Raw genomic sequence first — 15,014 nt, forward strand, 5'->3', positions numbered from 1 at the left:
ATGGGAAATAAGCTGTTAGGAGGACACAGGGAGGCAGCAAAGAGATGTAGACAGATTGAGTAAGTAAGCTGTTCCCATTGACTGAATGTACAGGGACTATGGGACACAGATTTAAAGTTTGGGAAATGTGATGAAGGGTTTTATTTTACACAGCAGGTGGTAATCACCTGGAACTCACTGCCGATGAAGATGGTGGAAGTGGATTTCAAAGGAAATTGTATGAGTACTTGAGGGAAATAAACTTTCAGGTGTGGGTTTAGCAGGGAATGAGACTGACTGTGTTGATCTACCAAGGACCAATATTGACCCGATGGGTTGAATGACCACCTTCTGTGACGTAAATTACTCATGTTTCCTAAATCACTTGTTTTAATCAAATTGGCTAAAGAGCGACACCTGTGAAGCTGGGGACCTCAGGAGGAAGCTGAAATGGATTATCCACTTAGCACTCCTAGCCAAAGATAGTTGTAAATGCTTCAGCCTTGTGTAGTCATGCTGGGCTCCCTCATCATTGATGAGGATATTTGTGGAGCCTCATCTTCCAGTTGTTTATTTAATTGTCCACTACTATTCATAACTTGATGTGGCAGGAATGCCAGAGCTTAGATCTGACCCATTAGTTGCAGAATCACTTAGCTCCGCCTCTTGCAAGTTGCTCCTGCTGTTTAACATGCATGTAATCCTATGTTGCAGCTTCAACATGCTTATGCCTCATTTTACGGATGCCTGGTGCTTCTGGCGTGTCCTCTAAACTCCTCATTGAACAAGGCTTAATGATAATGTTAGAGTGAGGGATATGCTGGGTCATGACATTACAGATTATGGTGGATACAATTTTGGCTTTGCTGATGGTCACAGCACTTCATAAATGCCCAGTTTGAGCTGCTGTCCAATTTAGCACATCGGAACGCAATGGAAGGTATCCTCAATGTGAACATGGGGTTTTGTCTCCACAAGGCCTGTATGGTGATACATTGCTGAGGATAGTGTTTAGCAGGTTTTCCTCTCTTGTTGATCACCCTCATCACCTGCCACTGGACCAGTCTGGTAGATACATCCTTAAAGTATTGGCCGGCTCAATCAGTAGTGGGATCATTGAGTCACTCTTGATCACGGGCTTTGAAGTCTGCCACCCAAAGTACATTCTGTGCCCTTGATACCCCCAGTGCTTCTTTCAAGTGGTGTTCAACATGAAGATTACTGCTTGATCAGCAAAGCGGTATCGTAGGTCTACTCCTTTGCCCATGTGTGACCCAATGTCATGAATCAATGTTGTGAACTCCCAGGACTACTACCTCCCAACTGTATACACTCTTCCATTGCCCCTAGGTTGGTCTATCCTGCTGGTGGAACAGGGCATATCCAAGGATGGTGAAGAAAGAGTCCGAGACCTTTTGCGAGATTCTCTGGCTTCCCTGCGACGCGTTTCTCATGGCCCCCCATTCGCCAGCAGGGTCTTCTGGTCCCGCCACTGTCAATGGGATTTCCCATTGTATCCACCCATGTCACCGGGAAGCCTGCAGCGGGGGTGCGCCGAGGCAGGGACCAGACGATCCTGCCGATGAGAACAGCGGGAAGATCCCGCCCATTGTCTGTAAGGTATGATTCTGTGAGCATGGTTATGTCAGGTTGTTGCCTAGTCAATGGGACAGCTCTCCCAATGTTGTCACAAGTCTTCACTTGTCAGTGAGAATTTACTTTTTTTTTCAAATTTAAAGTCCCCAATTCATTTTTTTCCCCCAAAGGGCAATTTGGCATGGCCAATCCACCTACTCTGCACATCTTTGGGTTGTGGGGGTGAGACTCATGCAGTCATGCAGACACGGGAGAATGTGCAAAATCCACACAGTGACCCGGGGCTGGGATCGAACTGGGGTCCTCAGCTCCATGAGGCAGCAGTGCTAACCATTGTGCCACCATGCTGCCCGCCGGTCAGTGAGAATTTACATGGTCGATTTGACTGGGTGGGCCTTTGTTGTATCTAAATCAGATGCCTGGGTCTAATTTGAACTTTCTGCATGGTTTTATTCTAATCATTCTTCGTTATTGTAACAGGTTTGTACAACTGAGCAGCTTGCTTAGTCATTTCAGGGGGGCAAATAAGAATCACCCACATACCGATGGATCAGGAGTCACATGTAGGACAGAGTTGGGATGCCAAATTTCCTTCCCTAAATGACGTTAGTGAACTCAATGAGCTTTTTCTCTGTACACTTTCTAAGGCCTTAAATCTTTCTTGAAGTGTGGTGCCCAGAATTGTCCACAATACACCAGCTGAGGCCTAACCAGTGATGTACAGAGTGCTGACAGAATGTCTTTGCTTCTAAATTCTATCTTTCTGTTTTTAAACCCAACTAACCCATATGTTTATTTAACCATTCATTCAACTTGTTGTGCCACCTTTAAGGATTTGTGTACATGGACACCAAGGCCCCAGACTCATCGAAATCATGCATTTTACAGTATACTGTCTTTCTGCTGTAGGTCCTTCCAAAGTATCTCATAACACATTTCTCTGCACTGAATTCCATCTGCCATGTTTCTGCCCAATTCACCATTCCATCTTATGCCATCTTGAAGCCAAGACTGTCCCCGTCACTATGCACTACTTTGCCGAGTTTTGTATCATCTGCAAACTTTATTGTGCTGCTCCCTACACCCGAGCAAAAAGGAAAGTGTTGTCTGGTTGCTGGTTTCTGAATGGCAAACAGAAAATGCTGGAAATACTCCGCAGGCCACAAAAGCAAGTGACCTGAAACTCTGTTCCTCTTTTCACAGATCTGCTGAGTGTTTCCAACATTTATCACAGCAAACCCCGTCCTAGCATGAAAACCAGTCATTCACCACCCGATGGTTCTGTCACTGATCTAATTTTGAATCAATGCTGACACTTTCCTCTTTAGTCTATGGATTTCAAACTTCCGAACAAGCCTTCTGTGTGACATTTTGTCAAATGCCCTCCTAAAGTTCATTTATACATCTCTTGCATTAACCTATTTTATTGTCTCAAAGAGTTTAATCAAGTAAGTTGGACACAAGTATCATAGAATTTACAGTGCAGAAGGAGGTCATTTGGCCCATCGAGTCTGCACCAGCCCTTGGAAAGAGCACCCTATTTAAGCCCACACTTTCACCCCAACTCCGCAACCCAGTAACTCCACCTAACCTTTTGGACACTGAGGGGAAATTTTAGCATGGCCAATCTACCTAACCTGCACTTCTTTGGTAGCCTTTAACAAATCCAACCTGGCTCACCACAATTAATCCATGCCTTTCCAAATTAAACTTTGTTTTGTCTCTGACAATGGTCCCCAATAACTTCACCATCACTAATGTTAGGCCTATAGTTTCCTAGTTTACCCTTCTTCCAGTTTTTGACAAGTGGTATATAAAAGAAAATGCTTCAATCCTCATTCATTACTCCTGTATCCAATGAGGATTGAAAGCTTGTGGCCAATCTCTCAGCTATTTTTACTTTTGCTTCTTTCAGCAGCAAGGGATATATTTCATCTTGACCAGGTGATTTACCAACTTGCAGTAATGCTAATGTTTTTAGTATTTCTTCTCTATTATTATCCTGTCCATCTCTTTTAGTGTAACATTCACATCATTCCCTTCCGCTGTAAAGGCGGATGGAAACAGATGGGAAGTTTTAATTTGAAACTTCAGCCGTGTCTTCTATCCTTACATGAAGATTTTCCTTTGAATCCTTAATAGGGTGAATGTTTTGTTCAGTTTATACATTTTATATATTATAAAATTGTTTACTGTTCAATTTAATGTTATCTGTTAATCCTTCTGCACAATCTCTCTTTGATTCTCATATTAATTTTGTCAAGACCCTCAGAAACTTTTCATAATCTTCCTGGATATTAACTGAATCTTGCTCCTGACATCTAACACAGGCCTCTTTTTTTTTTTTTTAAATTGTTTTGTTTTCATCCGGGTCACATTAAATTTGATGCTCAGCCTTTTCCCTTCAATAGAAATATGCCTAGTTTAGAGCTAAACCACGCCTAGTTTATATCTAAACCACGCCTAGTTTACACCTAAACCACGCCTAGTTTAGACCTACACCACGCCTAGTTTACACCTAAACCACGCCTAGTTTGCACCTAAACCACACCTAGTTTGCACCTAAACCACTCCTTGTTGACACCTAAACCACGCCTAGTTTAGACCTAAACCACGCCTAGTTTACAGCTAAACCACGCCTAGTTTAGACCTAAACCACTCCTAGTTTATACCTAAACCACGCCCAGTTTACACCTAAACCACTTCTAGTTTACACCTAAACCACACCTAGTTTAGACCTAAACCACGCCTAGTTTACACCCAAACCATGCCTAATTTAGACCTAAGCCATGCCTAGTTTAGACCTAAACCATGCCTAGTTTAGACCTAAACCACGCCTAGTTTAGACCCAAACCATGCCTAGTTTACACCTAAACCATGCCTAGTTTACACCTAAACCATGCCTAGTTTAGACCTAAACCATCTCTTTCCTGCCCATAATTGCTCTGATGCTGATAGACCCTGCAATTGTCTTTTCCCTGCACTTCTTTTCTAGACCCAGATCCATATAAACTAGGTACAGGAGTAGGCCTGCTCCAACATTCACAGACCATGGCTGATCGGATTGTGGTCCCAACTCCACATTCTGCATACCCCCGATAACCTTTGGATTCCTTGTTAGTCCAAAATCTATCCACCTCTGCTTAAAAATATTCAATGACCCTGCCTCCACCGCTCTCTGGGAAAGAGAGTTCCAAAGACTCACAACCCTTTGAGAAAAAAATGTTTCCTCACCTCCATCTTAAACGGGACGATTTTTAAACTGTCTCTAGCCCTTTTCATCATCCAATAATAATAGTCTTTATTCGTGTCATCCAAGCGGCAATCGAACCCAGGACCTTCCCGCTGTGAAGCAACAGTGCTAACCACCATGGGGCTGGGGCTGGTTTAGCACACTGGGCTAAATCGCTGGCTTTTAAAGCAGACCAAGCAGGCCAGCAGCACGGTTCAGTTCCCGTACCAGCCTCCCCGAACAGGCGCCGGAATGTGGCGACTAGGGGCTTTTCACAGTAACTTCATTGAAGCCTACTTGTGACAATAAGTGATTTTCATTTTCATGCTTCCAAGTCACTTTAGGATCTTGCGTGTTTCAATAAGATCATCCCTCATTCTTTCAAACTCCAATGGGTGCAACCTGTCCAACTTTTTCTCATAAGATAACACCACTCCCAGGCCCTCAGTCGAATGAACCTTCACTGAAAGGCTTCTAATGCATTTATATCCTTCCTTAAATAAGGAGACCAAAATTGTACATAGTGCTGCAGATATAGTTTCACCAATGCTCTCTGCAGCTGTAGCAAAACCTCCCTATTTTATATTCCATTCCCCTTGCAATAAATGGCAACATTCAATTTGCCTTCCTAATCACTTGCTGTACCTGCATACTAACATTTTGTGATTCATGAACCCAGATCCCTCTGCACCTCAGAGCTCTGCAATCTCTCACTTCTTAAATCGTATATTGTTTTTCTATCCTTCCTGCCAAGTTCACATTTTCCCCACATCATGCTCCAACTGCCCCATTTCTGCCCACTCACTTAAGCTATCTACATTCCTTTGCAGACTCCATGGGCGGGATCCTCCGATAGAGTGTTCGGCCATCGATTCCAACCAAATAGGGGGCGACGCGATACTCCGCCCCTCCAAAGTGGCGTGCTCTAGTAGTACACCGCGCCACATATCGACGGTCTCAGGACATTGCCTGAGGCCCTCCCCCGATGCTCTGCCCCCGACCGGCCAAGTCCCCGATGGCGTGGGTCGTGTGGTGCGGGTTCCGTCGGGAACTCAGCGTGGCGGCTGCAGACTCAGTCCACAGTCCAGCGGCGCCACATTAGGGTGGGAGAGCCAATCCTCTTGGACATTACTCGGAGGGGGGGTCCGGGGCACGTGAGCCAGCCGAAGAGGGAAGCACTATTTCACGGACTGGGTCCGCGGGCTGCCTCCACCATGTAGCACGGCGCGGCCGCTGCAGGATGCCGCCGTGCACATACGCGGCCATGGACCTGACAATTCTCCGGGTGTATCGGCAGCTGAAGCTGGGTACTCTATGCTGCCGTCCTGCTAGCTCCCAGAAAAATGGGGAATCTGTGGCCGTTTTGTGCCATTTTTTCTGGCGTAAAACGGCACCATTCCCATGCCCATGTGGGGACGTAGCCCCAGAATCGGAGAATCCAGCCCACTAGATCCAGCACTGCTGTCTTCCTCATTGGGTTAAAAACACACAGATAAAATGTTCTCTTGCACACATTTCAGGAATTCCTCCCTTACTTTGCCTTTTACACTATTTTTCACAGTCTACATTAAAATAATTGAAGTCTCCTTCCAGATCTTGTGTATTGCTGAAAAGAAAAAGAGATATGCTGTCATCTTGCAGCCATCAGGTCAGATTCACAAGAATATCAAATCTCAAAGGGAACAGCAATTTATACTGCATAAAAAGAGATTGCTTGATTGGTTGGCAAGTAGGCCTTAATTGGTAGAGGCAATGCAATGGACAATGCACCAGGAAACAGTTAACTGCCAAGCTTTAGTTTAAATTGAAACGAGGCAGGTTGACTCTGATTGGTCAAGGCAATACCATGGGGAATGATCTATGAAATGGGTGTCCCCAAGCTTTTTTTTAGTTGAAAAAGCATGCATGGATATGTCCTTTCTGTTTACAAAGGAAAGGGCCATGTGTGTGAGTATATGTAGTTTCTACTGCACCTAAGTGAGCCATACTGTAAACCTGACTGATAATCCTCAATTGGATTTCAGTGCAATTCTTAGCACAACCAGGATTGTTTAGTAAGTGTTGTCCAATCATGGAATCACATTTAATGTTGGACACTTTGGCCTGAGTTTTTCAAGCACGGGCTCGGTGAATATGGTCAGTACTTTGCCTGTTGTGAACAGCTGAAGGGACTTGCTGTTTGATATGGTTCACCAGTTATCGGGACATAGCCTACAATACCTGGCATCACACCAGCACTGGAATTCCTGTACCACATTACTCATTTGTCTGATAATCAGAACATCTTTTGGCTTAACAGCAGCATCCTATTACTGAAGAATACCACTCAAGTTGCGACTGCATAGTGGCAGTGTGAAACAGCTAGTTTCACGTCTTGGTCAGATTTTTGTGGCACCCTGCCATTGCGGAGTAAATGGAGGTAGACTGGACATTTCTTAGGCTTGAAAGTAGTGGCCTTAGGCTCAATCCTGAATCATTACAGTGAGCAATTATCAGATTGGAATAGCTATTATCCCACAGGATAGCCTTGGGAGGCCCCGCAAATCACGTTCATATGTTTTGGTCCTGTCCAAAACTGGAGGGGTATTGGAGGGAGGTCTTCAGGGTAATCTCGAAGGTGGTGTATATGAAACTTGAACCAGGTTCCCTGGAAGCCATATTCAGCGTATCAGATTGGCCGGGGTTGGAAGCGGGTGCGGAGGCAGATGTCTTAGCCTTCTCCTCATTGATCGCCGGAAGGCGGGTCTGGTTGGGGTGGAGGTCAGCTTCTCCACCCTGTGCCCTGGTGTGGCGGGGGGATCTGCTGGAGTTCTTAACACTTGAGAAAGTGAAGTTTGAGTTGAGGGGAAGGATGGAAGGGGTCTACAATTCAAGGGCTTTGTTAAATATGCATTTGCAAGAATTGGATGACATCGAACAATAGGGGGGTTTGGAGTGTATGTGTTGTTGGTTACTATATATGGGTGATGGTGGATTCCGGACTCTTTTTCTTTGGTGTTGTTATTTAATATGTTGAGGGTTGGTGGGATGAAGGGATTTTATAGAATTATAGAATTTACAGTGCAGAAGGAGGCCATTCGGCCCATCGAGTCTGCACCGACCCCTGGAAAGAGCACCCCACTTAATCCCACGTCTCCATCCCATTGTTGGCCAGGGGATTGCCATTGTATTTGTCACCGTTGATTGTTTGTTGGTGGGTGTAAATTTGGATGAAAATGTGAAAAAGGAGAATAAAAATATTTTTTAAAAAGAGGATAGCCTTGATGTGCCCTGTCTTGGTATCAAGCTTGCAGGGTGAGCAAATGACTCAGGCTTCATTTACAAATTGTAGGTGTTGTTGTGAATCTGACTTGATTTTTTATTTTTTTTAAATATATTTTATTGAAAATTTTTGGCCATCCATCACAGTACATTGTGTATCCTTTATTGAATCTGACTTGATGAGAGCAAGACAAAAAGCTTCAACAACATATCTCTTTATTTCAGCAACGACTCAATTTTGCTCCATTTTGTCTGCACATTTGCCACTCTATTTTAATTTCCCTGTATTTGGTGGCCAATTGTACACAGCCAGCAATGTCATAATTTCCCTATTGTTTCTTAGTTCTAAGCAAATGAATTCGATTTTCAACTCAAATGCTGGTAGTTTATTTGATCAATACTGCAAACCCTTTCCTTCTTTTCCTTTCCGCTCTGTCCTAAATACATCATTAAAATGTATTATTTCTGATATTTATCATATTATTATTGATTAATGAATGTCCATTCCTCCCCTGGTTTAAACCACATTTTCTGTTATTGGCACTATTTCATCACCACATGTGGCTATTTGCACCTTCAGTTCACAACTTATCTACCATGATTCAGTTACTTGTGCCAATACACCCTGAATTCATCTCCGTCTGCCTCGCATGTCTCCCTACCTGATTCCTCCTATTTCTGAACTATTTATTCTCATGCCGTTTGCCTAGTTTCAGTCATCTGCACAACTTTATATGAATCTTCATATAAATGCAAGCTATTGTAGCATGCTCAACAACAAAGAGTGGGAAGATAGAGCAACATATATCTTACCATATTGGAAAATCATTTGCGAAACAACAACGACATAGCTCTTCTGGGATATAGAAAATGCCCCCCAAAAAAAGAGGATTGCTATTGCAACACATAACTGGAAAAGGAGAAAATGATAAACAAGGTAACAGCACATCAATCACCCTGACGTCGGCAAGCTTCTCGGTGTCGCAATATAGGATAAATTACTTTTGTCATAACCTGCGATAATTAAGGACAGTCAGCATTGATTTATCAAAGGGAAGTCAGGTCTGACAATTCTAAGTGTACCTTGAGGAACTAACAGCGTATTAATGAAGGAAGTGCAGTGGATATAGTGAATTTCCAGAGGCAGTCAATATGATGCCACCTGGGAAGCTTGTTGATCAAGTTATTAACATATTAAAGGGAATGTCACCACATGATAGGAAGTGATCTAAGAGAATACAAAGTGGTTGTATTGAACGGATGGTTTTCAGATTGGAGGGTTGCAAATGGAAATTTCACCATAAATCAGGGTAGTGATCATTGTGAAATATAAAAATAGTCTCGTTAAACTGGGCACAATATCAACATTTTAAACAATGCAACAATAGACAGCGGCCTTTCTGTGAAGTTGACTAAGTGATTTCAGGAGCACTGAGTATAGTAATGCCAAGGGCAACTGAATGAAGAGAAATGTGAAGTGATATATTGCAGGAGGAAGAATAAGGAGAGAAAATACATATTGAGTAGTAAAAAATAAAAGGACCAAAAAGCCTTAGGCATTGAAATGCCCAAATCATAAATGCACAAGGATGAGTTGTTCAAATACAATTTCAAAATTTGCAGATGGCAGTAAATCTGGGCATATTGTTAATACTGAGGCAGCATGCCAAAATTGGCAAATTAATTCCAATAACTGTTAGGTTTTGCATTTGTGAGGTTACTACTTGAAAAAATGCATCCAAAAAGGGTGAAGAAACAAAGGGGTTGGTCTGCAGATTCACCAATCACAAATGGCAATGAGGTCGTTTAATAAGGCCATTGACAAAACAAGTAAAGCACTAAAGAATAGAATTGAAAGGCAGAGAGGTTATGTCAAACTTTTAGATGAACTTAATAAAACACAAACCCTGATATACCCACTCTCTGTGGCCACAAAGACACACTAGTAGGAACGAAAGAGAAAATGCTGGAAAATCTCAGCCGGCCTGGCAGCATCTGTAGGGAGAGAAAAAAGTTAACGTTTCGAGTCCGATGACTCTTTGTCAAAGCACTAGTAGGAATCTGGGTAGACTTTATGGACCATTGAGCCTGGTCAATATGATCATGGTTGATCTTGGGTTTCAAATCCACTTTCTTGCCTGTTCCCTTGATTCACTGAGAGACCCCAAAATCTGCTCATCCCAGTCTTAAATGTATTCAACAACAGAGCATCCGCAACTGTCTGTGGTTGAGAATACCAAAGATTCACAATCCTATGAATGCAGGCATTTCTCCTCACCTCAGTCCTAAATGACCTGCTCCTTATCCTGAGACTGTGTCCCCACCCCTTCCCGATCAGATCCCCTGACCAGCAGAAGCAATCTCTCAGTATCTATCCTTTTAAGCCCCTTCAGAATCTTGTAACTTTCAATGAGATTATTTCTCATTCTTCTTTTTTAAAATAAATTTAGTGTACCCAATTATTATTTTTCCAATTAAGGGGCAATTTACCTATCCTGCTCATCTTTTGGGTTGTGGGGGCGAAACCCACACAAACATGGGGAGAATGTGCAAACTCCACACGGACAGTGACCCGGAGCCGGGATCGAACCTGTGACCTCGGCGCTGTGAGACTACAGGGCTAACCCACTGCGCCACCGGGCTGCCCCCTCATTCTTCTAACCTTCAGCGCATATAGGCTCAATTCACTCAGACTTGCATTATAGGACAACCCGGGGGCCAGTTCAGTGAACTTCCACTGTACCTTCTCCAATGCAAGTGTATCCTTCCTTAAATATGGAGAGCAAAATTGCACACACCATTCCAGACGAAGTCCCACCAAACCCAATACAATTGTAGGGTGGCTTCTCAATTCCCTTACTCCAACCCCCTTGCAATAAACTCCAACGTGGCATTTGCCTTCCTAATTATTTCTTGTACCGGCAATACCATTTGGGAGCGCATCCAAGTCTCTTTAAGCAGCAACATTTCCAAGTTCCACAAAATAATCTGCTTTTCTATTCGTTCGCCCAAAGTGAATGTCTTCATACTTTACCCCATCTGCTATCTCCATAATCTCGATACTCAGCCTGTATAAACGATTTACTGATCCTCCCCACTTCCCCAATAACCGTCTATTTCTCCCTGGCAACCACTACCCTCCCCTGCCCAACACACACACACACACACACCACAGAGCCCTGTGCACAGCCTCGTGTGTCATTATGTGATGGGCTAGGTTGTTACAGGGCTGGCATTTCAATAGTTACTGAAAAGGTCTGATCTCAAGCAAGCAGCACTCGAACATAGTTCACAAGAGAGTCCCAGTAGGAGAATTGGAGAGAGAGAATATGGTGAACTCACCGTGCAGTCCGACGCCGCTTAGCTCTGAGAGTTGTGTGTGCGGGCATTCACATCCAGCTTGCCCTCCTCGCCGGCTGCAGGAACCATGCAGTTTGGGGTTGACGGTGATTAACATAAAGGACTGACCCCAAGCACCCATTCCCCGGTCTCCAGTACCTAGAATGCCAGCTCCCACTCTCCAACCCCCAGCTCCCACTGCCCACTCTCCAATTCCCCAGCTCCCACCCCCCCCCCCCCCACTGCCCAATTCCCCAGCTCCCACCCCCCACTGCCCACTCCCCAACTCCCACCCCCCACTGCCCAACTCCCACCCCCCACTTCCCACTGCCCACTCCCCAACTCCCACCCCCCACTGCCCACTCCCCCCCCCACTGCCCACTCTCCAACCCCCAGCTCCCACCCCCCACTCTCCAATTCCCCAGCTCCCACCCCCACTCTCCAACCCCCCACTCTCCAATTCCCCAGCTCCCGCCCCCCACTGCCCACTCCCCAACTCCCACCCACCCCACTGCCCCAGCCCCCAGGTCTTAGTTTCAAGTGTCCAGTCCCCGTTCCCCAGCACCGAGTCCCGAACTCCTCTCCCCCCAAACCGCTACCTCCCCAGTTTTATTCCCCCCCCCCCCCCGGAAAGCCAAGTCTCCACAGTCACAAGCCCCAAAGTGGCGACACACTCACAGGAACGGGCTCCCAAACACTGTCCTATTCCAAACCACCCCAGCAGATTGATAGCAAAGCTGCCGAGGAGGCAGCGCCAACACAAAGATGAGCTTCAGGGGACACCAAACATTCCAAGTGCGAGAGAGACTGCGAGAGGTTCAGCACTCTGGACAGCTCACTTCACCGCTCTGCTCTCTCATCTTTCACAAACAATCCCGAGCAAGGAGCCCTTCAAGTTCAACAATTAACCCTTCCACGGAGGACTGAAAAGCAGAATTAGGTCAATCACTTCACTCTCCTCCCAGTGATTGCTTTCCTCTTGCAGTCTGTCTCCTCGCATTATCCGAACATGCCCCCGCCCCCACACACCTCGACACACTCCCTGCTCGAAACCCCTCTGCCATTTGCTCACCTTCTGGACTCTCTCTACTACTTTCTCTATATCCCCTGTGTCCACCCTCTCCCCACACCCACCCTCCGCACCCCGACAATTAAATCTCTATAACCTTTCATGATTTCGATAATCAGCCTCTACTTTAATCCCCTGTACCCACTCCCTACCTAAACCCACAAGGATTAGGCCATTTTGCCCCTCGATCCTGCTGAACCGTCCAATGGGATTGTGGCTAATCTCCAGCCTAACTTCAATGTCCCCACCTTTGCTTCATATCTCTTTAAGTACTTTGGGTCAGGGAAACCTAACGATCCCAGATTTACAATTGAAATAGCACTAATCTGCATTTGGAAAAGTGGGTTCCAAAATTGAATCACCCAGTGGGTGCTTTCTAGTTTCATCCCTGAAAGTTCTGGCCCCTGATTTTCAGACTTTGCCCCCAGCCCAAGATTCCCAGACCAAGGAAAATAGCAACTAGCTATCCTCTGTATCTGGGCCCATTAACATCTTGAAAACTTGGACCTAAATGCTAGAGAATGTGACCCTAATTTATGCAATCCCTCCCCGTAATTTAACCTTTGCAGACCCCGTTTCACGACGGTAAATCTAGGTTGCTCTCCCTCCAAGGTCAAAATATCCTTCCTAAAGTGTGGTACTCAGAAATCCTCAAAAGATGAGTATTCCATTAGTCTTTTGAATTATTTTCTGCATCTGTTCCTAATATATTAATTATCCATATCCAGCTGGAACCCCAGATGTCTTTGAATTGTCTTTCAAATTACCCTCTACAGGATATTCTGTTTTATCCTTTTTTATATCCAAAGTGGAGGACCTCACATTTGCCAACATTGCCTTTCGGATGGACACAGAAATAATATCCATCAACAATATCCATCAATAATATCCTGTCCGCTTCAAAAATTTCAATCAGGTTTATCAGGCATAACCTATACTTTGCAAATCAATGACGACTCTCTCATCAGCTGAAAGATTTCAAGGAGTTAAAACATTGTATGCTTTCTGGTACTTTCCCAATGCTAGATATTTGACTAACTAGTCTATAATTCTTTGGCTTTCCTTCTCACCTTTCTTCAGTACCATTATTTTCTTCATTACGTTATACATAGAAACATACAGAGCAAATAGAAGAAGGAGGAGGCCATTCGGCCCTTCAAGTCTGCTCCACCATTCATTATGATCATCACGTTCATTACCCTGATCCCGCCTTCCCCCATATCCCTTGAGCCCCAAGAGCTTTATATCTAATTCCTTCTTGAAATCACACAATATTTTAGCCTCAACTAATTTCTGCGGTAGTGAATTCCACAGATTCACCACTCTCTGGGTGAAGACATTTCTCCTCACCTCACTCCTAAAAGGTTTAGCCTTTATTCTCAAACTATGATCCCTAGTTCTGGACTCCCCCCACCATCGGGAACATTCTTTCATCACTGGGGAGCTGAACTCAGAGATCGGGCCGCCATTTTGAAACGGTGCCCCGACCTCCAAGTAAGCTTGTGAGTCCCCCAAATGCCCCACCCATGGGCAATGTCACCCCCAAAATGTACAAGCCATGCACCCCCCCCTCCACCTTTCATGGGCATAGTCCTCTTGGGCCCTGACCCTTGGGGACCAGCACTGAACGGCAGCCTGGCTGCAGCTTCACGGACGTCCACGACAGCAAAACTGCCGCCACACCTGGACTGATTGAGCAATTGTTGAGGGGCTAGCACCGGCGACACGTGGAACACAATCGAGATCAATGGGAAATGGTGCGGGATTCGCCAGGTCTGTGATTGACACTCGGGAGGATGACAAGCTGCAGTCGCATATACACATTTCACTCCCCCACATGCTCATCCCAGCCAACAAGGTGGCACTGGTTGTGCTTGAGCATGTCCAACCCGCTGATGGTTCGGCTGGGGCCAGAGGGCACCTAGGGGGGTGCCATGGGTGGAGACCCATACGACCTGTGGCCCTAAGATCACAGTGGGCAGTTCACAGCCTATGCAACTGCATGGCTGCATTGCAGGCCGTGGCAATGGTGTTCCATGCTCATCCACCCCAACCCCGCTACTGGCCACTGCCTCCCCGCTACTCCCCTCGGCCCTGACAAAAGCCCCCGGCCAGCGGCATGACTGTCAGCAAACAATGGCCGTGTTGGACAGTTCCTGTACCCCCCCCCCCCCCCCCTCTGTCCCTCAGCAGCCACGATGCCTGTATCACAATTTGTAAAAGCACAAGTGAATCGAGAATTTGCGTGAAAGCGGAGAATCGCAGAGGCCGTGGAGAATATCGGGTCAGGCCCGCTAATGATATGCCAACGGTGTTTACTGTACTTGCGGAATGTAACGTATTGATGCCACTGTCGAGGTGCCGGAGCTTTGCGATTTGAAATGAAACCAATGCCCACCACAATTTTGGCGTCAAAAACGATTATCCACCCAATCGCGTTTCCAGATTCTGGCGTCAACCCACGGTGTCTGCCAGCATCATTAAGGCCTTCTGTGTCCTTTGGTCACCATGGGGACTGGGGTGCAGTACAAAACACAT

At 45.5% G+C, this 15,014-nt stretch overlaps 1 protein-coding gene across 1 annotated transcript in view; it reads right to left on the reverse strand.

The window, feature by feature from the left end:
• LOC140395462 (glutamate receptor ionotropic, NMDA 2C-like) overlaps positions 1–11,556 on the reverse strand; it is a 149,186-nt gene extending 137,630 nt beyond the window's left edge. The window contains exon 1 of the mRNA XM_072483240.1: positions 11,411–11,556. The gene's annotated coding sequence lies outside the window, so the exon portion shown is untranslated. The remainder of the gene's footprint in view (positions 1–11,410) is intronic.
• Between the last annotated feature and the right edge of the window lie 3,458 nt (positions 11,557–15,014).

This window comes from Scyliorhinus torazame, chromosome 18 (genome assembly GCF_047496885.1).
Source record: "Scyliorhinus torazame isolate Kashiwa2021f chromosome 18, sScyTor2.1, whole genome shotgun sequence".
Classification (NCBI taxonomy): domain Eukaryota; kingdom Metazoa; phylum Chordata; class Chondrichthyes; order Carcharhiniformes; family Scyliorhinidae; genus Scyliorhinus; species Scyliorhinus torazame.